The 23,087-nt window shown below is 40.6% G+C and overlaps 1 protein-coding gene and 1 pseudogene across 1 annotated transcript in view; one reads left to right on the top strand and one right to left on the bottom strand.

Moving 5' to 3' along the window:
• Hsd3b1 (hydroxy-delta-5-steroid dehydrogenase, 3 beta- and steroid delta-isomerase 1) overlaps positions 1-7,826 on the bottom strand; it is a 38,573-nt gene extending 30,747 nt beyond the window's left edge. Inside the window, exon 1 of the mRNA XM_026413710.2 lies at positions 7,782-7,826. The gene's annotated coding sequence lies outside the window, so the exon portion shown is untranslated. The remainder of the gene's footprint in view (positions 1-7,781) is intronic.
• An 11,621-nt stretch (positions 7,827-19,447) lies between these two features.
• LOC113200306 (dual specificity tyrosine-phosphorylation-regulated kinase 1A pseudogene) lies at positions 19,448-21,193 on the top strand (annotated as a pseudogene).
• Positions 21,194-23,087: the final 1,894 nt, after the last annotated feature.

Raw genomic sequence — 23,087 nt, 5'->3', positions numbered from 1 at the left:
GAATCAGAATGGTGACAGTGTGCTGTAACCCACAAGCAGACCTCAGTAGGCACTGAAAAATATTTCCGTCATTAAAAATAGTATTTTTAATGAAAACATCAAGATTTGCCTTTTCACTTATGACTTAAAGAACATTAGTCCAGTGGTATGGTTTTTACAAAACATTGCATAAGTAAAGCTGAAATCACGAATTGAATTTTAAGTTTTTCATTAAAGAATGCTGATTTATTATTCCTGGTACTTTAGCTGACTTAAACAATATTTATATTTTATATAAGCTGCAATTTTTCTTCTTAGCTCTATTGTTAGCAATTGTTTCTCTCTTTTATTAATGCTAGATCATAGGTGAATCAGTATATCAAGATGCTTATGAAACAGTTTTATCATTCACAAGAACTATAAAATCTTAATTGAAACATAAATTTTTCAGTGCTTTAAGATTATATAGTACTAGTGACAAAGGTTATCAGAAACAGAACAGAATAACAAAAAAGTCTCATATACAGTTGAATACTCGATAATATAATATTAACTTATTTAATATTTTTCATATCTTTGTTAAATTTCCATCTTTATTTTATTAAATCATCAGCTATTTGGACATTGAAAAAAAAGAACATGGAGATTTCCCTTATTAGTCTCAATTCAGCAAATTGAAATCACTTGCTTTTTAAAGATTAAAAAAAAATGAGGTGGGGAAGAAACTACTAATATAAATTAATATGTATATGTACATATATGTATGCATATTAAAATATATATGCACACTTACACACAAAGAGATGCATATGTGTGTGGTTGTCATATCGGCATGCTCCTTTTTTGGCAGGAGTTGCACAGTCTTACCACCATCCTTCTCCTCTGTCCCCCCAGTCCACCAGGACTACAGAGCACTATCAAGCGGGGATGTTCCTTGCGCCTCACTGCTGCTGAGTGTGAGCACAGACTTGAGAAGGGGTGTATGGTAGCCTTTTATGCCTTTACCTCTTCCACTTTAAACAATCAGGGTTTCAATTGTCCCATCCACTCTCCTAGAAAATTATTACTGAGAACCGTCTCTCTTTGTCCACTGCAGACCAGAGTTGCTTGTTCTGCAGAACTAACATTTGTCTAAGCTTGAGCAAGAGCTTCTGCTGTGGTCAGTAACCCTCTGAACATTTGTCTCTGGCACTGGGTAAGCAAACTACAATCCAGAGTTAGTGTCTACTCCTGTCAGGGGCCATGTGTGGCCTTCAGGTCTACCAGCATCAGTATCACTGGCCAGAATGTTCAAGATCTTCCCTCCATGAATTCTGTACCCATCTACTGCCTTTATCCCTTTTGCAGGAAGACAGAGAAATTCCTACTGGCAAGATCCCTGAAAGGATGGGAGAAGAATATGTCCTGATTAAGCCCCATCTCTTTCTGCAGTACCATTGGAAAAAAAGAACATGGAGATTTCCCTTATTAGTCTCAATACAACAAATTGAAATCACTTGCTTTTTAAAGATTAAAAAAAATGTCCATATCCACTATTTTGTGGACCTAAATGGTGATGTTAATTGGTCACATGGCAACATGGGTTGCCAGTTCTAACAACCTTCCCTACCTGGAAGGAGGTTTTTACGACGGGCATCATGTCCTACTTGAAAGCACTCCTGATATCCACAGGGTTGCTCCCCACATGGTGGTCCTTTTAGTGCATTGTTTCCTCTGACCTTCTGCCTGACCATGGGAGCATGACTTTTGGCCACTTCCCATGATTCAGTAAATGTCCAGACACAGGGAATTTTGTCATGGTTTGAGTGTTATTTGTGCAGTTCAGCCCAATGAGCTGACTTTTTATTTTTATCTTCTCCAATCAGAGCTGCTTCCAGGAAACATGATGATGTCATTTCAACTTGGACCTGCCACCCCCAAGCAGCTTTCTGTTGGTCAGCTGAGAGCTGTTTCTAGGTCTGGGTCCAAGTGTAGATCGACTTCAGAAGCTCTTTACATAGTCCCAATCCTAGGGAAATGGGTTGTGTGCTCATGACTACCTCCTCCTTGCCTCCCTCAAGTAGCATGGTCCTGTGTAAACCATTCCTATTTGATTGAGGTCTCTTTGGGAGGTACCATGCCCACTAGAGTGTTTCCCTGATGTCACCTAAGACATTAGGGTATTTCTGGTTTCAGGATGAGTTTATAAAATCTGTTCACAAGGGTGGCTTGAATTAATTATCTGATAGTGGAAAAGAAAAGTGAAAATGGTTAGAATCAAAATGAGCTCACCGTGGTCAACCCTTACAAACTATCAAGAAAGGTGGGAGTCATGAAGGAGGTGCTTTTATGCATATTTCCTCAAACCCATGATAAAAGTCTCTGCCAGAAGCAACCTTGCAGGAATGCCATGGTCACCAGAGTTCAAAAAGTACTTCAGCAAGGACATATTCTAGGAACTTTATTTCCATTTTCAACTATCCTCACCATAATTTTTAATCTTTGTGGCCAGAGATTATTCTTTCAAAATATTTGATGTCATCCTTCTCAGATTTCTCTTTAAAAAAGAACAATCTCCCATTGCAACAGCATCTTTTAATTGGCCCACAGTTTTCTAGGGCACACATATTCTCATTGTCCTGCACTGCTATTACAATGATGAGTCTCATTAACTTTTGGAGAATTTATCTTTAATTATTTTTGTGATTCATTGACAGTATCAAGAAAGTACATTCCATTTCAGAGAATTTACTGAGTAACAATCTCAGTATTCCCTGGGAGGTGCTCAGAGGTCTTTGTCATCAGCCCTAATTTATGTCCCACTTGGCGATCTTACCCTCCAAGCACAGCAGAGGTTACTCTACATGCTATGGGTTGAAGTAATCTGACAATTCCCTGTTTAGCATTAATAGTGCAATAAGGATGTAGTTCCGTGCTTTCTGTTTTATAGTATTGGTTAAGAAAGCCATCCCACAATCAGATCCTTCCCCATAACACAATCAAGTGGAAAGAGAGGAAAAGATTGACGTTAAGTTGTATCAGGGCAGCTCCCTTGGGAGTTGTTGTTGGGTTACTTACTTTTACTCCCCTTCCCTGATTTTTTCAAAGACAACATACCCATCTTTTGGCCAGCACCACAACATTATAAAGAGAGCCCCACATAAATGGTTAAATGATTACTGCCAACCAGGCAGTGACATACACCCTATAATCCCAGCTACTCAGGAGGCTGAGACAGGAGGATCACAAGTTTGAGGCCAGGTTCAGCAACTTAATGAGACCCTGTCTCAAAATGAAAAAAATAAAAAGGGCTGGGGATGTGGCTCAGTGGTAAGGTGGCCCTCTGTTCAAACCGTGGTACCAATAAATAAATAAAAGATAACTGCCAGATAATCATTCTTGAAAGTTACAGAACCCAGGTTATCTGGTGACATTTGCAATGCCTCTACTTAGTTCTTAGTCCTGTGTATCGCCTAACACAAAGCATAAAAGTGGCTTGAAGTTTACCTTGTTAAGATATAGCATTTATGTATTGAGAAAATACAGGTAGGCATGGAAAGTCAAAGCAGGGATCCTAGTAAGGAGTTGCTTTGGTTATTTTGGGTCTTTTATTTTTCCAATTGAATTTTGGATCTGTTTTTCCTTGTTCTGTGAAGAATGTGATTGGTATTCTGATGAGGATTGCATTGAATGTGTATATTGCTTTTGGTAGTAAGGCCAGTTTAGCAGTATTAATTCTGCCTATCCATGATCATGGGAGGTCTTTCCACCTTCTTGTACTTACATTCAATTTCTTTCTTCAGGGTTTCTTAATTATCATTTCATTTTACCTCCTTAGTTAGATTTATTCCTAGGAATTTTTTGAGGCTATTGTGAATGGAATCATTTTCCTGATTTCTTTCTCAGTAGATTCAGTATTGGTGTCTAGGTAAGTTATTTACTTTTTACGTTGATCCTGTTACTTTTCTGAATGTATTTATTAGCTCTAACAGTCTTCTGATGGAACTTTTAGACTCTTCTAAGTACAGGATCTTATTATCTGCAAACAGTGAATTGGACTTCTTCCTTTCCTATTTTAATCCCTTTGACTTTCTTCCTTTGCCTAGTCATCCTGGCTGGATTTTCTAGTATTATATCAAACAAGACACCCCTGTCTTGTTCCAGATTTTAAAGGAAGTTCTCAGAATCTTCACCTTCACTTGGATATTGACTTTGGGTTTGTCATATACATAGCCTAGTTTCTCCGGCCTCTTATGACCTCTATGACTCACTACATGCTGGCACCCGAAACTGACACTTTGAAACAGTCAGCCATCCTGGGTCTTTTACTGTAACTCTGCTGAACTTGTTCCTTGGAACTCTTACATGCCCACCTAACGTGAATCTTTTCATTTATATCTGCTCTCTGCCTTTGCATAGCATCCTGAAACCCTGTGGCCAACTTAACCCCTTGGTACTTTCTGTCTCTCTCAGTGTGTGTGTGTGTGTGTGTGTGTGTGTGTGTGTGTGTGTGTAAGTGTGATGTATGATATGCAACTTGAGTGTTGGAAATATTATAGATTAAAATTAAGATTGAAATGGACAAAAGAACTTGTGATTGCCTTGGTCCTTACACCAAGTGACTCAGGAGGATTTTCAGTGAATTACAACTGGTGAAAGTGGTGTATGTAGCTTTAGCTTTTGAACTTAGTGAAAAACAATGAGTTATTAATTTTAATATTAGTCAATACATTTTGACATTTTGTGAGGAAACCAAGGTGTCTAGTACCTTTTAATCACACAGCTACAACTTGGCAATATTAAATTTTTTTAACCTGTCAATGTCCATTTTATTCACTCTCTGTCTCAGTAACTGGGTCAAGATTTACACTCTACTGGGAAGAGAACTTTGAGTCTCCTTTTCAATTTTCTACTTTCACTCGCAACAATGTTTTTGATAATACCCAAAATTCGGGGATGTTCTAAATTCAGTGATAGGCCAGAGAATAGAAGAAAAGAAAAGATTTTTTTTTTAAAAAAGTTATTGCAATAACAGCTTAGGGCAAAATAACCAAGGAACTTCCCCATAATCCTAAGCAGGTGTTGAAGCCCTTGACTCGGAAGGGCACTAGGACAACTATCAAGGGGTCATAGGGAGCTACTTTCCACCCAGAAGACTCACCAAGTACTTATTACAGATTATCCCCCTATCCCCAAGCCTCCCCTGCCCAGCATTGTCCTGCTCATCTATGGCCAGTGGAGGTCACAGCACTTTCCTTTCCCAAGGTTTATCCAATGCTCTTAGCTCTGGTGTGGCAGACATATCCCATCCTATAACTTGTTCTAATGCTGGTAGCTATGGGACCTGCCCAGGACCTGGTTTCTGCTTCACCTGACTTCACCTGGAATGGGTCAATAAGCCCTTTTATTTCAGACTTCCTTTGGCTTCAGGGTTTTGCTTTATCAGTTTCTACATCCATTTTAATTCTCAAAAATCTTTTAAAATAGTCCAACTTTCCTGGGATGAATCCTGTAATTATAACTCCATTTTTACTACCTTTTTTCTTAATTAGCCTCTTGTTTATGTTAGCAATGGTAAGAGCTATAAAGGGAAACTGAGACACCCAAATAGAAAAGTTTTCTCATAGGTACAGTTACACAGGGTACCCAAGAAGAAGGGTCCCCACTAAATCAGAGCCTCTAACACGACATGGGGGATGAGCTTAATAAACAGCTGAATATCCCAGTCATATTGAATCTAGCTCCACACACGTGCATAGGAAGCGTTAAAGCTGCTTCATGTAGGCTGCTCCAGGCAGCATTTGTGGGGATGTGGCAAGTCCATCTCAGCATGAAAGCCATTGTACAGTGACTTTATATAGTTCCCCTGGCCAAATGTTCCCTTGGGATAACCTAGTGTGGGTCTGCATCAGGAAAAGCCACCTGAGTGGTTCCGTCTGGAGCTGTGTATCTTGCATCAACTCAAACATTCTCTTCCTCTCTGTAGCACTTAAAACAAACACACTGCTCTGCAGAGTTCAAGTGAAAGTAAAGGATGTTATTCTCATCATCCATTTGAAGAAAGTAAATGAAACTATTCTTCAAACCAAACCCTCTGATTTCCATAGAATGTTGGAACTGTGCTTCCCAACAGTAATGGCATGGTGCCCAGAGTCCTAAAAGTACTCTCTGTTAGTCCAGCAATTTTTCCCAGGGAATCACTCTGAGGCTGGTGGGCTGAGTTCAGGCAGACTGAATTCTGAGCTTGGTCTAACCTCAGTCAGACTCAGGCTCTCTTCCATTTTCACTTTAGGCATCCTGGATATCAAAGACCAAGGGACTTGAAATGTTACTGTTTCCTAATTAAATGCATTTCCACGTGCATCCAAAGGAGAAACTCCTCAGGTGTTAGTCCTGTCTGTAAATATCAGTGGTTAATGGTATCCTCGGTAAATTGTTGCAAGCATAGCTAATCTTGAACACCATGAGAGGACTTCCTTGGGAAGTCTCCTCATCCCTCACACTTTTATCATTGGCCTTTCCACATAATAACTTTTTGTGAGCCAGGGCCATGCTAGCACATTCCACTTCACTCACCAAAAATGCCCATTCACCCTTTAGAAGCCAGTTGGAAGTCTCAGATTGACCGACCTGTGCTTCTAATCAACTAGCTTAGAAGGGGTTTGATTAATTTGCTTAAGTGATTCAAACATCCCAGGCATACATCGATATTTTCTGGTGCAAGAGGATGGGAAATTTCCCTTCAGTTTCTGAAGTTTCCCTGGAACAAAATCATAAAGATGAAATAGAAAGGTATAAAATATATTCATTCTGGGAAAAGGAAATTTACTGCATGGGGGTATATCAGAGGAGGACAATTTCCCACTACTCCAGTATCATTCAGAAGCTTATAAACCCCCTTTCCTAAGAGGGAGGTGCAAAATAGGGTATGTAGACAATTTGGGGGTAGTTAGCTATTAATTTGCAGGGAAACTCCCTGTGCTTGGGACAAAGTACACTTGCCCCTGGAATGAACAATGATTGGTAAATCATTCTCTATGGGATGCAAATAGAGGACTATGGAAAAGGACAAGTCTGGGAAGATGTGTTGACAGACTTGAGTCTTCCTGTGATATGAGTTTAGTTAATGAAATCTCAGTGAGGTAATTGCTTCCTCCCTGGGATCAGGAATTTAAGCAGCAAGGAGAAATCAGAGGGAAGCTTGTTCTGGCATTTGGCGCTCTTTATGTTCCAATTATATAGCTAACCAGCATTTTGAGGTTCTCGATTTTGGGGTGAGAATCCCTGAAATCTTTCCTCAGTTTACTCTACAGGATGTTACAACAATGAATAGAGGTGTACAGACTAATTTGGCAAAACATTTGGGAAAGAGACAGCCACTTTTCAGAACCTCCTTGTGTTCCTCCATCAGGAAGCTGTTTGAACCTTGTTCATTTGCTTTCTTAAGGGGACCTCACTGCATACTATGATGGGCACTTGGAAAATCATGAGGCAATATGATTGGACACAGGGGCTTGGAACAATGCTGACAGACTCAGGAGAGAAACTCAGCAAGAACTGTCTGTGGAGCTATTTCAGCATTCCTTCCTTTAGGGTATAGGACAGGACCCTGGTAGAATGAAGAGATATTTATGACTCACTATGCTGTGCCTTAGAGAGTGACATGAGTCAAAATCTGGCCCCAAATCACAACAACAAAATATATCATTATATAATTAAACTTTTGCTTTCTCCAATCTATCTTGGTGAACATCCCATGTTCACATCTGCTCCCCACCCCTGCAACATGAAGAGTAGTTCAAAAGAACATAGAGAGTTCTAACCTGTTATAGCGCAGAGTGCAGCTGAACAACAAGCCTCAGTGCTGGTCTCCTCATTCTTCAAGGCAGGACTGGGGCTTTAAATGCTATGCCCTCTGCTGGAGTCTAACGACCTTGAACTCTTGCTGCAAGCTCATTGCCCATCCTCTCTTTGACAGTTTAGTCCTGGCTAATTGAAAATGTGTTTTTAAACACTGGTCTTTGTTTAAAAAGATGTTATTCCTTATCAATGTGTGGACTGTTGGGGGAAAAGTTCAGTGGCAAGTTAGGATGGAGGATGGAACCGTTTCACAACTAATCTACACAATGTATTCCTGTCACACACAGTGGTGCACACCTATAATCCCAGCTACTCTGGAGTGCTAGACAGGGGCATGGAGAGTTTGAGGTCAATCTGGACAATGTGGTGAAATGCTGTCTTTTTGGAGCGGGGGACCAAGAATACAATTCAGGGGCACTCAACCACTGAGCCACTGCACCTCCCTATTTTTTTTTTCTATTCTACTTAGAGACAGGTCTCACTGAGTTGCTTAGCCCCTTGTTTTTTGCTGAGTCTGGTTATGAGCTCTCCATCCTCCTAGCTTCGCCTCCCAAGCCACTGGGATCACAGGCATGTGCTTCCATGCCTGGTGAGATGCTGTATCAAAGAAAGAAAAAATATTCTATCTTCCTAAATCTTCCTGTCAATGAATCACATGAAAGTGTTTCTTTACTTCCTCAGGCACAAAAATGTAAATTAATGATTACCAATTATACCAGAAGGAACTTGTCAATTAGACTAGATTATGTTCAAGTCATTTCTCAGCTGGTCTCTCTGTCCAGCTCATGGAAACTTGCATCAGGAATTCCTCAGACGAAGTGATCAAGACATAGACAAGAAAAGCAGGAAAAACACATCTTATTTTGTGTTAATAATCACAGCTAGGTCCAGCTTTGTGTATTCACAAGCCCCCTTTCTACCCAGCAGGATCATGGGAAGGCTGGCTTATCATCTGGAAAAGGAGGGAGGTCTTACTCAAGCCTCACTGTTCAGTGGCTTGAAGTGTGAAGCAGACCAGCTCTTGGTTGCACAGGCACCTCATGACATCACTGGGATTTATGTAGATAGTGATCTGAAGGTAGAAAACAGGGATTCTGGTCCTCAGAGCTATACCTGAAGAGTTTACCAGCCTGCATATGCAGGTGGAGCCTCTAACCAGGGACCAATGAGAGAAACTGCGTCTGGTCACCCTGGAATTCCTTGGCTGTATTAGTTGAGGCTAGAGATATCTCAATTTCAGAGTGGCTTTTGAACATTTACTTATAAAATGTGGATATTGAGTAAATAGATTGGGTGGTCAAGCATATGCAATTTTATTTAAGCTATACTAGCAATTTTAGTGGCAAAACTGGTCGAGAAGGAGCTCAGTGGTAGAACACTTGCCTTACACATATGAGGCCCTGGGTTTGATCCACAGCACCACAAAAAAAATAAATAAATAAAATAAAAGTTTCCATCTACAACTAAAAAAAATATTACCTAAAAAAATGGTTGGGATGGCTATAGTATCAGTTATGTATCTCCTTTCCTTCTTTGGGATGATATAAATTAAAAGCCATCAGACTAAAGTCCTTTCCAGTGTCCAGAAGCACAGAGACAAGCATTTTAAGGCCCTAGGCTTTGCTGTCAATGGCTCCTGGGGACCACTTCCACACAGCTTCCCCAACTGGAAAAAGAATGGCCAGGGCCAGGCTAAGTGTCTGTCTTAACTGTTCACCACACAAGACAGGAAGGTGCAAAGAAGAATGCCAAAGTCCAGTCTCTGCTCTATTGCACACATTTTTGGTAAACTTTAGAAATAGTTCAAATGTTTAAACTCAATATAGTTGATAGGAAAATTTACACTTGACACTTTCCCACTAGGACTTGAGCAGTATATCATCCACTTGGACACTCTACCTGACACCACTGAGGTCAGCTTTACCTAGTGCTGGGGTCAGTCTGCACCTGTGCTCTCTGAAGAATCCCAGTTAATCCTGCTCAGTTGACATCAAGCTTCTGCACTCCCTTTGTCTCTCCTCAGGTGCCACCTGCACACTCAGTCTCCCCTCTGCACCAGCTCTCAGGCTGTTTCCTCAAGGTGTGCTCCTTGGTCTCTTCCCCAAATCCCACCTGCTCTCTGATGGTTCCCCCAACACCTTAGGCTCAGCTCTTCTCTCTGTGCTCATGTTTTCCCCTAGCACTTTAGCCAGTGGCAGAGCATCTGCCCCTGTTTTCCTTATTCCTTCCCCACAGGCTGCAGTCCCCAGGAGCAGGCAGGGGAAGGGAGAGTGCAGGCTGGTGCTGCCTGCCATTGCCCTGTTGGCTTTTCCTCCTCTGTGTGCTGCATTTCATGCAGGGCATGCTGGTGTGAGCGCAGGAGCTCTGACTGCCTGTAAGAGGCAGTTCTGTGCCAGTCTGAGGCAGGAATGGAGGACCCTGTTGTCCCAAGCATTTGATGGCCTTATGCTTATTGAGTGGAGGCCACCGTCCAATCCAATATCCACTTCTCTTCCTCTGCTCACCCTTGTCTGCCTTTTGGAGACAATTCCTCCATTTGTGACTTTGCCTCAGTGTGTTCGATGACAGAAAACACTGGGCTAGAAGTGAGAGTGAAGGCCTTGTCCAGATGCCACCTCTCTGCTTTGCTTCCTGTGCTACTGACATAAACATGCTGAAGGCCATGCACCTCACAGAGCTGGGCCGTAAATGGCTTTTTTTTTTTTTTTTTTTTTTTTGCATCTGAGGGTCCTGAGGACATTCTCCTTACCACTCCCTGACTTTTTCCCTGCTGGGGACCCTCTACCCTGATGCCTGCTGCAGACCTAAGGGTGTTGCCGGCAGTTCCCGGGGGATTCTTTTCCACTTCTCCTTCAGACCACATTTTATAAGTAGAGCTGTAGTGTGAGTGCCACTCCACAGAATTCATGCTTTTATCTCCCCCCCACTTTAGACATCCAGTGTTTCAATTGCCCCTTCCACTCTCTAGAAAATTATTATTGAGGAGCATCTCTCTCTGTCCACTACTGAACATCATGGACTATAAAGAGATTTCCTTGGTTTTCAGAACTAATATTTGTCTAAGCTTTAGAAAGAACTTCTACTCTGGCCTATACTCTTCTGAGCATTTATTTTTCTCTGGCACTCTGTAAGCATAGCCTAGTCCAGAGCCATTTCTACTCCTGTTGGGGCTCTTGTGTGGCCACCCTGACAGAATGTTCAGGATCTTCCCTCCATGGATTCTTTAGCCACCTGCTGCCCCTATCCCTTTTGCAGGAACACAGACAATTTCCTATGGTGTCATGACCCTGAAAAGGTGGGAGAGAAACTTGTCTTGATTAAGCCCCATCTCGATTGCTATAGAACCTTCATGCCAATTCATTTTGCAGACCTAGGTGACCACATTCAGTGACAAAATGGGGACATCACATTGTCAATTCCAACAACCTTCCCAACTTGGAAGCAATTTTTTTTTTTTGATGAACATCAAGTCCCACTTCATTATGCACTCCGGAAATGTGCACAGATTGCTCCCCAAGTGGTTGTTCTTGTGTGTACCAGGGTTCCACTGCACTTCTGCCTGACTTAGAGCATGACTTTGGTTATTTCCCACGACTCACAAAACCCCAGGACAAAGGGCGGTTTTCTCATGGTTTCATTTTTATACGTACAATTCAGCCTTTTATACATGCTTTTTATAACATGCTTCCATGGTAAAAATTTTCATCCATTCATCTTGGACCTATTAACTGCAAACCAAATGGGTCTCTGTTGGTTAGTTGAGAGCTGTTTCCACGTCTCCATCCACGTGCTGCTAGACTCCAGCAGCTCTTTAAATAGTTCCAATCCTCAGGAAATGTGTTGTGTGCTTGTGAATACCTCCTCCCTGCCTCCCTCAGTAGCATAGTCCTGTGTGAACCATTTCCATTTGATTCAGGTCTCCTTGGGCAGTATCATACAAATAGAGTGTTGCCCTAGTGTCACCCAAGACGCTGTGGTGTTTCAGGTTTCAAGATGAATTTATGAATTCTATTCATATGAATAACTTCAAATAATTTCTTATAGTGGGAGAGAAATGTGAAAATGGTCAGAATTAAGTGGGCTCAGTGGGGTCCACCCTCACAAACTATCAACAAAGCTGAGAATCATGAAGGAAGTACTTTTATTCATACTTACCTCAAACCATGACAAAAGTCTGTCCCAGAAGCAACCTTTCAGGAATGCCATAGCCACCTGAGTTCAAAAATTATCTCAATGTTTCATCTCCAATTATACTCACCATATTTTTAATCTTTGTGGCCAGAGATCATTCTTTCAAAATATTTGCTGCAATCCTTTTCGGTTTTCTCTTTAAAAATCTCATTGCAGCAACATATTTTAATTTTCCCATAGTTTTCTATGGCACACATATTCCCATTGTCCTGCTCTGCTCTTACAAAAGTGGGTATCATCATTTTGGGGAGAATCAACCTGTGATTTTTCTCCACCTTCAATGAATAGCATCACAGTAGTACACGTCCATCCAGTGAATGTCCTCTCATGCAAAGTCCTATTAGTTGGTTTTCTCTGGATGGTGCTCATAAGTCTTTGCATAAACCCCACTTTTGTCACACATAAGGCTGTCACACACTAGGGATTACTCTACATTCTCCAGGCTCAAGCAATGTTATAATTTTCCTTTCACCAATTGTAATTGCTATTGTTTGAAGGATGTGTACTCATGCTGTTATGTTTGTATAGGAGCCCACTCCAAAGCTCCTGTGTTAATGCAGAAAACTTCAGATGTGAAATTTTTAGATGAACACAGCTATTACCTAGTCAATTGATTCTAGTTTAATGAACTGGCTGGGTTTTAACTGTAGGCAGGTGGTGTGTGGCTGGAAGAGGTGGGTCACTGAGGATGTGCCTTGGAAGGGTTGTTCTTTCCTGCAGCAATTTCCCCTCTCTCTTATTCTGCTTTCTATCAGACATGAATTACGAGTGCTCCTCCATCAGGCCCTTCTACCATGATGTTCTGCCTTATCTTAGTCCCAGAGGAGTGGACTTGGTCCACTGTGGAAGAAAATATGTGGAACCAAGAGCCAAAACAATCTTTTGCTCCTCTTCATTTTTCTTGTCAGGTATTCTGGTCATAATTATGAAAAACTGCCTAACATATACGTTTTCTATTCTATGGTATTTGTAGGAGAATCACATCACCCCCCCCCCAATTAGATACAAAGTGTGTTCCTGTAACATAGTCAGGTGAAAGAGGGGCAGGGACTTCACATAAAGCCTGTTGAAAGATCACACCTCTCCTGTATGCTTTCATTTTCATCCCATCAACCCTTACTTTGCTAGCAGTGGCCTCTATTAGGACCTTATCCATGGGTTTTGGCCTTTCTCTTCTCCATAGGGAAGCATTCCTGTGCGAGATGTAGTCTTCCTTTGCATCAAATTTTAAGCTAATGAGAAACAGTTTATTTACATAAGCCATTTTATGTATTTCCTTTCTCAGAATTCTGTCAACCTTTAAATTTTACGTTCCAGAAATTTCTCCTTCCCCAAGACCTTTTTCCCCTCTCCTGTGCAAAAGAATTTGTGTCCCCAGCAGGAGCTCCAGCCAAGGGACCTTGGACTGTGGTCAATCTTTTTCTTGATGCCTCTGACTATTGCCCCAAGCAATATCAGATTAGATATTAGCTTTGTATTTGTGCATAACTGTGTTGAGCAACTGGCCTTGGGTCATTGATATTGTTTGAAGGATGAGGTAATAAAATCTTTGTTCAACCCCATCTATGTTCATGTGTTTCATTTTATTTCTTAGTAACCATCTATAATTTCCCACCTACTGTGAAGAGTTCTTAAGAGTGTTGGCTTACATTGTTTTTCTTCTTACTTTCACCACTACCAATGTTTTTAATAAGTATATTTTGATATGTCTTAAAATTAGCACAAAGCACAAGACTGGAAGAGAGCATATAAAAGAAGCTATTTGGCTAACAATTTGGGGATAAATCTACACAGAAAATACTGGTCCACATTCCTAAGTATATGTTGAATCCAGAGACTCAAAACACAAAAGAGACAGTGGGTTTTTTCTAGCTACCCAAGACTTGGATTTGGTAGGCATCACCTTTAAGGTAGAGAGGGGGGGGTGGGGGAGAGAAGTCAAAAGGAAAAGGAGAACAATTATCTATCAAATGTTCATCATGTTCTGATTTCAACCTGGATTAGACAAGAAGCAAAATGTATTTGCTAGTATAATCTAATTTCCAAATGTATCCATGGACAGTATAGCGTCTTCCTTCCCCCCAAATTTACACATAATGCTCCTACCTGTGGTGAGACAGATATCTTTCAATGGCTACCTTGACCTGTTGTGGCTGGTTGTGGGAACTTGCTCAGGATGTGGTTCTTTCTTGTCCAAGCTAGTGTTTGTATAAATAGGTAAAAAATATATTTAGTTTCAGACTTTCCTTGGCTTCAAATTTTGATTTAACATCTTCTTTATCCATATTATTTCTCAAAAAACTTTGAAAAATTTCTGCCTTCTTAGGATGAGTCCTGTGACAGTCCCTCTGCTTTCCACTATTTCTTAATGAGCCTCTTGTTTTTATTTACATGTGGAGGATGTGGGAAGAGAAGCTAATACAGCAACTTTCAAATGGCTTCTCTGACTGCAGCTTGATTTACCTTGAGTGAAGTTATAGGGCACCCTTCACTGGAACATTGACTGTGAACTTGGTGATGAGATTTTTGAACAGCAGGGTGTCCAGACCTTCTGGATCTAGTCCCACAGACTTGCATAGGAGGCATGCTGCTGCCTCTCTTTGGGGCTCTACTCTGCATTTATAGGGGAGTTGGGAGTCCCCTTTTCAGGGAAAAAGACCATACAATGGCTTTCATCCAATCCACAAGGCTGGCTGTTTCCTTGAGAATAACAAGTATCTGGGTCTATAAAATGTGTTCTTATGAATCCTTGGTAAATGGGAAACAGTTTAGGATTGATTTGTTTGGGGGGTCTTCACTAGAAGTCAAGGTTATCAAGAGTTAAAATTCTAATTAATGTATGTAAGTGTATATTCAAAGAATGCAAAGAATTTAGATGTGCTTTGATGAAAAACCTAAAAGAAAAGCATACAGTACAGTATTTCATTTAGAAAAAAAAACTAATCTTTCTAAATTCAGAAATTTTGTAGGAATTGTTCCAAAATGCAAACTTAAGGAAAAATCAGCAAATTGGTAAAAGACATAAAAAGGTTAAAAACAGGAGAACTTTTTCTTTGTTTTTGGTACTAAGGATTAAAGTAAGGGGCACTCAACCACTGAGCCACATTCTCAGCCCCACTTTGTATTTTATTGAGAGACAAGGTGTCACTGAGTTGCTTAGCACCTCAGCATTGTTGAGGCTGGCTTTGAACTTGAGATCCTCCTGCCTCAGCCTCCCCAGCCCCACTGAGATTACAGGAGTGCAACACCATGCGCAGCAGGAAAACATATTTTCAAGGAGTATTTTTAAATGAATAAGAATTTCATATGGTACAGTAACATTTTTGTCCTACAACCCAAGACACACATTTCTGGTATGGGATAAAAGAAGGTAAGACAAGAATTAAGGATGTGAACAATTGTACAGTGTCTTAGTCAGTTGTAAAAGTTTATAAGTGACAATGTTCTTAAAAAATTATGTGTAATTAAGTTGGCTACAATTTTTTAAAAAGCTATTTAAAGTGTTCTTTGAATTTACAATCAAATGTACCAATATCAAGCCACAAGCTAGTTCTCTGTGTTTAGAGAAGCATGGTTTACCTAAGAGATTGATTTGTTCCTTGGAATGTTTACAAAAGACTTATGTAGGAAGCAAAGGTTTTCCATTTCATTAAGATAATTTCTTGGGTTTTTCTCTGTTTTTTATAAAGTTTTGATTTCCTAGATAAACTGAATGTTACATTTAATTTTCATTAAAACATATATTTGTTTTAAAATCCATCACATGATCACTGTATGCCTCTGGTTAAGTCTGGTTTATAATTCTAATTGAATGAGCAATTATTACTTTATAATGATATATGGGATATATATTTTATAATAATATATGGGATATATGGTATGGATAAAAATGTTCAAAAGACGTTCTAAACCTTAGAAAATCCAGTGGTCCTTCCATAATACTGTCAATCATGAGTACTATGTTAAAATACTGTGTACTATGAAAGTAGCTAAATTGTTATGTTAGTTCCCAAATTCTCATCAAAATCCCAACCATAGCTGTCCTGAGTCTTTTGTGGTTCATAGGTCTGATCTTCTCAGAAGCATTTATAACCAGAATCCTAGAACAGACTTTAACAAGTACTCATAGATATAGCTTTCTGATAAAAATCAAACTTTTTCATAAACAAATGGATTATCCTTTAATTATCTTATTAAGATTTGGTATGACTGAAAAATCGTTTCTTGATTCAAAAATGCTATACAAACTAAATTTGTTTTGATCTTCTTGGTTTTGTTTCATATTTTTTTCAATTTACAAATAACTTGTTTAAGAAGATCTGTGTCAGCAACAGTTTTTAAATTAATTTTGTTTTTATTAGAAGTATTTTCCTTTTAAAAAGTTGTGTTAATGTATCCTTTTGGAATTCTGCAGAAGTGCCACACCTCATAAGGATCTGATGTTTTGAGAAGCAGGCCATTCCCTACAGAATATATAAGATTGAAAATAAAAACAACAACAAAAACAAAAACAAAACAAACCAAAAAAAACCCTTAACAATGGACTCAGGTAAGCTTGGCCTAAAAAACCACTCCTTTCCTCCTTGTCACCAAATATGCCAAAAGGGACTTTGACACTGAATCCCATTCAGTAATCACTATCCCTCCAGTGTGGGACAGATAGATGCATCCTAGCAATGAGGGACAATCAAACAGGATCAGTGATGAGCAATTGTCTTCAGGAAAACTGTCACAAAGACAAGGCAGCAATTGGGAAAAAAGAAAAGGGGCTCTACCAAGAACTAAGTAAAGCCAGGAATGTCAGGATTTTTAGCCCTCATTCCCTCCTGACCTGCAGGAGAGATGAGGAGAGCACGCCCCGACCAGGAGGAGCCAAGAAAGGAAAAGGCCACTGACCACCAGCAACCTGCCCTACCTGGCCAGAGGACAATCAGAGGCATCAGGGAGACCAGTCAAAGCAGGATCTCAGTTTATTGAGCAAACACACACAGCTAATAAAGGTCAGCAGGGTGGGGAGAGTTCACGTGTACACCCATTCTACAGTCAGTAAGGGGGAACACGAGCTGTCCATAAGGGCGGAAGGATTCCGAGCCTATCCTAGAGGTGGTCCGTTTTTTCATCACAACCCATAGCAACACCTTCTGGCTGGTCATCAGGTGCCATCTTTAGCCACATGTGGCCTCAGGACCCAGAAGCAGACAGCAGCCAGCAAGTTAGGTTTCCTCTTTTCTGATGCAACATGCCTCACATGTTACATCATGCCCTACACAGGAAGTTGTAAAGAAAGTTCTTGTGCATAAAAGTAGCTAAATTGTCATGTTAGTTCCTAAAACAAGTTATTTGTAAATTGAAGAAAAAAAAGGGAAATATGAAACAAAACCAAGAAGATTAAAACAAATTTAGTGTGTATAGAAGTTTTGAATAAAGAAACAATTTTTTAGAATTATCACAGAAGACTCTGCCAGAATCTTAAGTTTGTGCTGAGTCAACTGGATTCTACTCTAACAGGCCTACTCACTTCTTGGTTTTCTGGAACATCTGCTGAAAAAAATAATACCCAAAAGTGATGGCTCACACCAGATATCCCAGCGGCTTGGGAGGCTGAGACAGAAGGACCTCAAATTCAAAGCCAGCCTTGGCAATTCAGTCAGGCCCTAAGCAACTGAGTGAGACCCTGCCTCAAAATAATACATAAAAACGGCTGGGGTTGTAGAAAACCCATAATCTGTCAAGCACATCTAGTTTGTCCCAGGGATATTCTTTTCATAAAGGCTTAAACACCTAACTTTTATGTATGTCTTTTTCTACCTTTTGGCCACGAGATGAAAAGATGTGAGTGGGCTTACATTCTTGAGAATTTTGGTGTTTTTTTTTTTTAATGCAAAATGCAGGGGTTGAGGAAAATGGCCCAGAGGCTGAGAAGTAAGAAATATGTCTGTGTATCAAAGACAAAGATGCTCAAGTCACTGTAATTTACAGAAGGAATGATCTAGCCTATTTATTTCCAATCAAAAGGCTGCTTCCCCAGTTGCAAGGACCCCAATCCCACAGGTAGACAGTAAAGTGAGATAGGCCAGTGCTGCCTCATCCAGGTTCACTATGGGAATGTATGAGCCTCCCAGAAACCTTACATAATAAGTATCCTAATAGGGCAATTGGGGATAGAGCAATGTCTCATCCCAGTTTAGATTATACTGAAGAAACTTTTAAAAATGTCCTGTTTTTCTTTAATTTTTTTTCCCAGAAAGATATAAGGAAAGCTTTGAACATGTGCTTATAAGATTATGGGTTGGGCTGGGGATGTGGCTCAAGTGGTAGCGCGATCGCCCGACATGCATGCGGTGCTGGGTTCCATCCTCAGCACCACATACAAATAAAGATGTTGTCTCTGCCAAAAACTAAAAATAAATATTAAAAAATTCTCTCTCTCTCTCTCTCTCTCTCTCTCTCTCTCTCTCTCTCTCTCTCCTCCCTCCCTCTCTCTCTTTCTCTCCCTCTCTCTAAAAAAAAAAAGAAAAAAAAGATTATGGGCAATTCAGTGTCTTTTTCTGAGAACTAAACTCAGGTACATATTAAATAACTGGAATTATTTGAAGGCAGAGCACTAGAAGAAAAAGAAACTGCTCTTTTTTCTGTAACACACTTGGCTCCAATATAAGTTAGAGAGCAGAAAATAAGAAGGCTCCAAAGAAATGAATCCAGGCTTCAGAACAGGCCTAATTGCTCGCCTTACCTTAAGCAAAAGCCCCCTGTCCTCAAAGATGCCCCAAGGTGCCATACAAAATAAGGGAAAAATAACTCTAGTCCCAGAGGCTGCTGGTCACTGGAGCATTACAGAGACCATGGACACTGGAGCAAGGACCACCTCAGAGTCCACCCACACCTGAGTTATGCCCCCTATGCAAAGAGGGAAATCATAAGAGATAAGATAGTTGATGTGCCCTGAAAGGCTGAGGGTACCTGAGGTCTCTCAGTGCCCCCTTGATCAATTGGAATGACTTCAGAAGAGCCTTGGGTAATTTCGCCATGTTTGACGTGGCAAGGAAGGATGTTAACTGCCCTTTGGACATAGGAGTTTGATTTTCTCCATTGATTGAAACTCCTGGACCTCTTTCCAATCAAACTTGTCTTGTAACCAGAGTTGATGGGACTCCTCAGCCTAAAGGATTAATATACTAACAAGGTCCTCTGGCTCTTGAAAACTCCGCTCAGACACCAACATTTCAACTTGGTGAGTGTATCTTACTTAAAACTCACGGAAAGGATTTTCCCCTCACATCTGCTCCTTGCAAAGTGGGACGATCTGTATCTAGATACTTTAAGGAGGCCTTCAGGAGATGGAAAAGCACAGAAGAGCGTGCACAGCTTTAAAAAGTTTTTATGATGATTCCATCAGTAATTTTAGAAGGCTGGGACAGGGTGCTGGCATGATCCGAGCATGGTGGTGGCCGCAGGGGCATCCCGGATCTGGGAGCAGAATCTGGAATTGCTGAGATATCTCCAATGCGGAGCAGCCTCTTCCCTGCCCCCACCACAGCCTTCATGGGCATTTTCTTGGGAGTTGGGGCACAGGAGCCCTTCCCAAGAATGGTTTAAAGGTGCGGACAACCACAGCAGAGCGCACCCTGGGAGAAAGGCTAGTGCAGCACAGGAAAGCGTGTTATAGTTTACTTCAGCATGCAAACTTTCATCTGTTCGGCTTGCACTATACAGATGTCCCATTCACATCAGTACAATGACCGCCACCAGCCAAATATAAGTGACCAACAGGTTTTTTTCCTGCCTTATCATATTCTGACTGGATTTAGCAACCTGTATCTAAACCAGAGGCAGATGCCCCAAACCTTCCATGATCTAGCAACTACTACCCTGAGAAAAACTTTCTGTTGACTTGATCAAAACATATAAGCATATTAATGAAGTTTACTATGCAAAAAAGAAGCAGAGACACCAACAGGTCAGGGAGACAATTCTAGTCATAAGAAGGAGTGTAAGGTTTACAATAATGGTTATGATGATGATAACAATGATTATTGTAAAAAAACAGAGAAAAGTGGACGGATCGTTGCAAAATTGACTCCTTGATAGGCAAAGGTTCCTTTGGACAGGCTGTAAAGGCATATGATTGGGTGGAGCAAGAATGGGTTGCCATTATAATAATAAAGAACAAGAAAGCTTTTCTAAATCAAGCCTAGATAGTAGTGTAACTTCTGGAGCTCATGAACAAGTATGACACAGAAATGAAATACTACATAGTGCATTTGAAACACCACTTTATGTTTGGAAACTATCTCTGTTTAGTTTTTGAAATGCTGTCCTACAACCTCTATGACTTAAGGAACACCAATTTCCTAGTGGTGTCTTTGAACCTCACACGAAAATTTGCATGCACGACAGATGTGCACTACACTGCTTTTCCTTGAGACTCCAGAACTTAGTATCATTCACTGTGACCTAAAACCTGAGAATATCCTTCTTTGTAACCCCAAATGCAGTGCAATCAAGATTGTTGACTTTGGAAGTTCTTGTCAGTTGGGGTAGAGGATAATACCAGTATATTCAGAGTCATTTTTATGGGTCTTCAGAAGTGCTACTGGGAATGCCTTATGATCTTGCTATTGACATGTGGTCCCTTGGGTGTATTTTGGTTGAAATGCACCCTGGAGAACCTCTGTTCAGTGGTGCCAATGAGGTAGATCAGATGAATAAAGTAGTGGAAGTTCTGGGTATTCTACCTGCTCATATTCTTGACCAAGTACCCAAAGCAAGAAAGTTCTTTGAGAAGTTGCCAGATGGCCCTTGGCACTTAAAGACCAAAGATGGAAAATGAGAGTACAAACTGCCAACAACCCATAAACTTCATAATATTCTTGGAGTAGAAAGAGGAGGACCTGGTGGGTGGTATGCTGGGGAGTCAGGTCATATGGTAGCTGACTACTTGAAGTTCAAAGACCTCATTTTAAGGATGCTTGATTATGACCTCAAAACTCAAATTCAACCTCATTATGCCCCGTAGCACAGTTTTTTCAAGAAAACAGTTGATGGAGGTACAAATACAAGTAATAGTGTATCAACAAGCCCTGCGATGGGGCAGTTCCAGTCTTCTGGCATAACCTCCAGTACATTGTGGAGCTCAGTGGATCACAGGAGACGAGCAACAGTGGGAAAGACAGGTCAGACCTGACACACCAGCATGGGCACAGTGGCAGGCATTTCACGGCTGCCATCCAGGCCATGGACTGTGAGTCACACAGTCCCCAGGTGTGTTAGCAATTTCCAGGTCCTCTTGGCTGGTCAGACACTAAAGGTCCTACAAGTCACTGTTGAAACCCATCCCATTCAAGAAACAACCTTTCATGTAGCCCTTCAGCAGAATGCATTGCATCATCAGCATGGAAACATTTCCCATCACCACCATCACCACCATGGACAGCAAGCTTTGGGTAACTGGACCCAGCCAAGGTCTACAATTCTCCAACAAATAGCTCCTCTACTCAGGATTCTGTGGAAGTTGGTCACAGTCACCACTCTATGACATCCCTGTTTTCCTTGACATCTTCCTCTCTTCTGGTAATCAAGGCAATCAGGCCTACCAAAGCTGCCCAGTGGCTGCTAACACCTTGGAATTTGGACAGAATGGAGCTATGGACATAAATTTGTCTACTCCAGTCCCTGCAAAGAGACTGGCATAGCTGGACATCCAACTCACCAATTTTCTGCTAATATATATCCTGTATATTACATGACTGAGGGACATCTGCTGAAGAGGCAATAGGGCTGACGGAGAAGAGTCTCTGACAGGAGTGTGTGTACAACAGAGTCCTGTAGCTAGCTCATGACTACATTGAAACGTGTTTTTATAGAAGTGGTGTATTTTTTCCAAAAACAACGTGAAAAGCTGCTTGAATCAGAAGGAGATTAACACACTGAACTACTACAAGAGGACAAAACTGACTTTTTTAACTTGAAAAGATGCAAAAGGACAATGAAGTTTTTTAGAGCCATGTCCAAATCCATCTTCACTGATATCTCAGAGGTACCCTTTTTTTGCCTCCCCCATTTAACTTGCCACCTCTTCGTCATAGTGTTTTTTTTTTCTTTCTTGTCAACAAAAAAAGTTAATGTTCAGCTGTTGGTCTTGGTTATTTGCCAACTAATTTTGAAATAAAAAGGCACAGTACATAATTTGCACAGGGCCCATGAGGTTTTGTTTGTTTGTTTGCACCAACAGGTCCAAACTAGGAGCAGGAGAAAACCAGAACTCTCAGCATGACCTGAAGTGAACCGGCTGGTATTTAACACGTATTTCATTTTGAGATTATGCTGCCTTAATGTAACACACTAAATGTGTGCTCCCATTTTAAATTGACCAATTTTAGGGTGTTATACTTTTGAGTAATTAAATTGGGAGAATAAAGATAATTTATTACCTGTCCAGAATCAAAAGAAGCCTAGAAAAGAGGCAGTAACCTAACCTCTGCTGATAATCCTGTTCAAAACAGTTCAGCAGAACACCACGTTACTTTTTATTGGTTAATTCCATGTGGCTGACTAGGTCAATTTTTTCTGAATAAAACAGGTTTTTATATGTAATCAGTGACAAAAGAAAGGCTTAAAACTACGTAAATGTGAATGGAAACTTGGAAACCACAATTTGCTTGTTGTTGTTAATCAGGAAATCCATATTTATTTTGTATTTAAATGTCAAGACTTTGGATGAAAAAAAAAAGATATTTTAAGTGTATTCACAGTTGAATATCAGGGATGCACTGCGTGGACCCATGTGCCTACATTTAAATCTACTCCTCTTAAGAATTTACAGGATCAGGACCTTGCCTAAGCCACATTCCATATTCATGTCTCTATGGTCCTATTCAAGAGGAAGGAAGATCCTAAGTTTCCCTATGTATCATGTACCAGAAATCTTGCTCCTTTTTGTGGTGCTGGTTGTTTTTCTTTGGCCATGGGGATTACCCCACTCTATCAAAAACCAGTACCTGATCCATGAATCTGCTTAATAATCCTTGATCTTTTACTCCTCAAATTCTTGGCTTACTTACCCCTTGGAGCTACCACAC

The sequence above is a fragment of the Urocitellus parryii genome, chromosome 11 (assembly GCF_045843805.1).
Source record: "Urocitellus parryii isolate mUroPar1 chromosome 11, mUroPar1.hap1, whole genome shotgun sequence".
Lineage (NCBI taxonomy): Eukaryota > Metazoa > Chordata > Mammalia > Rodentia > Sciuridae > Urocitellus > Urocitellus parryii.
This window is presented reverse-complemented; position numbering and strand designations above follow the sequence as displayed.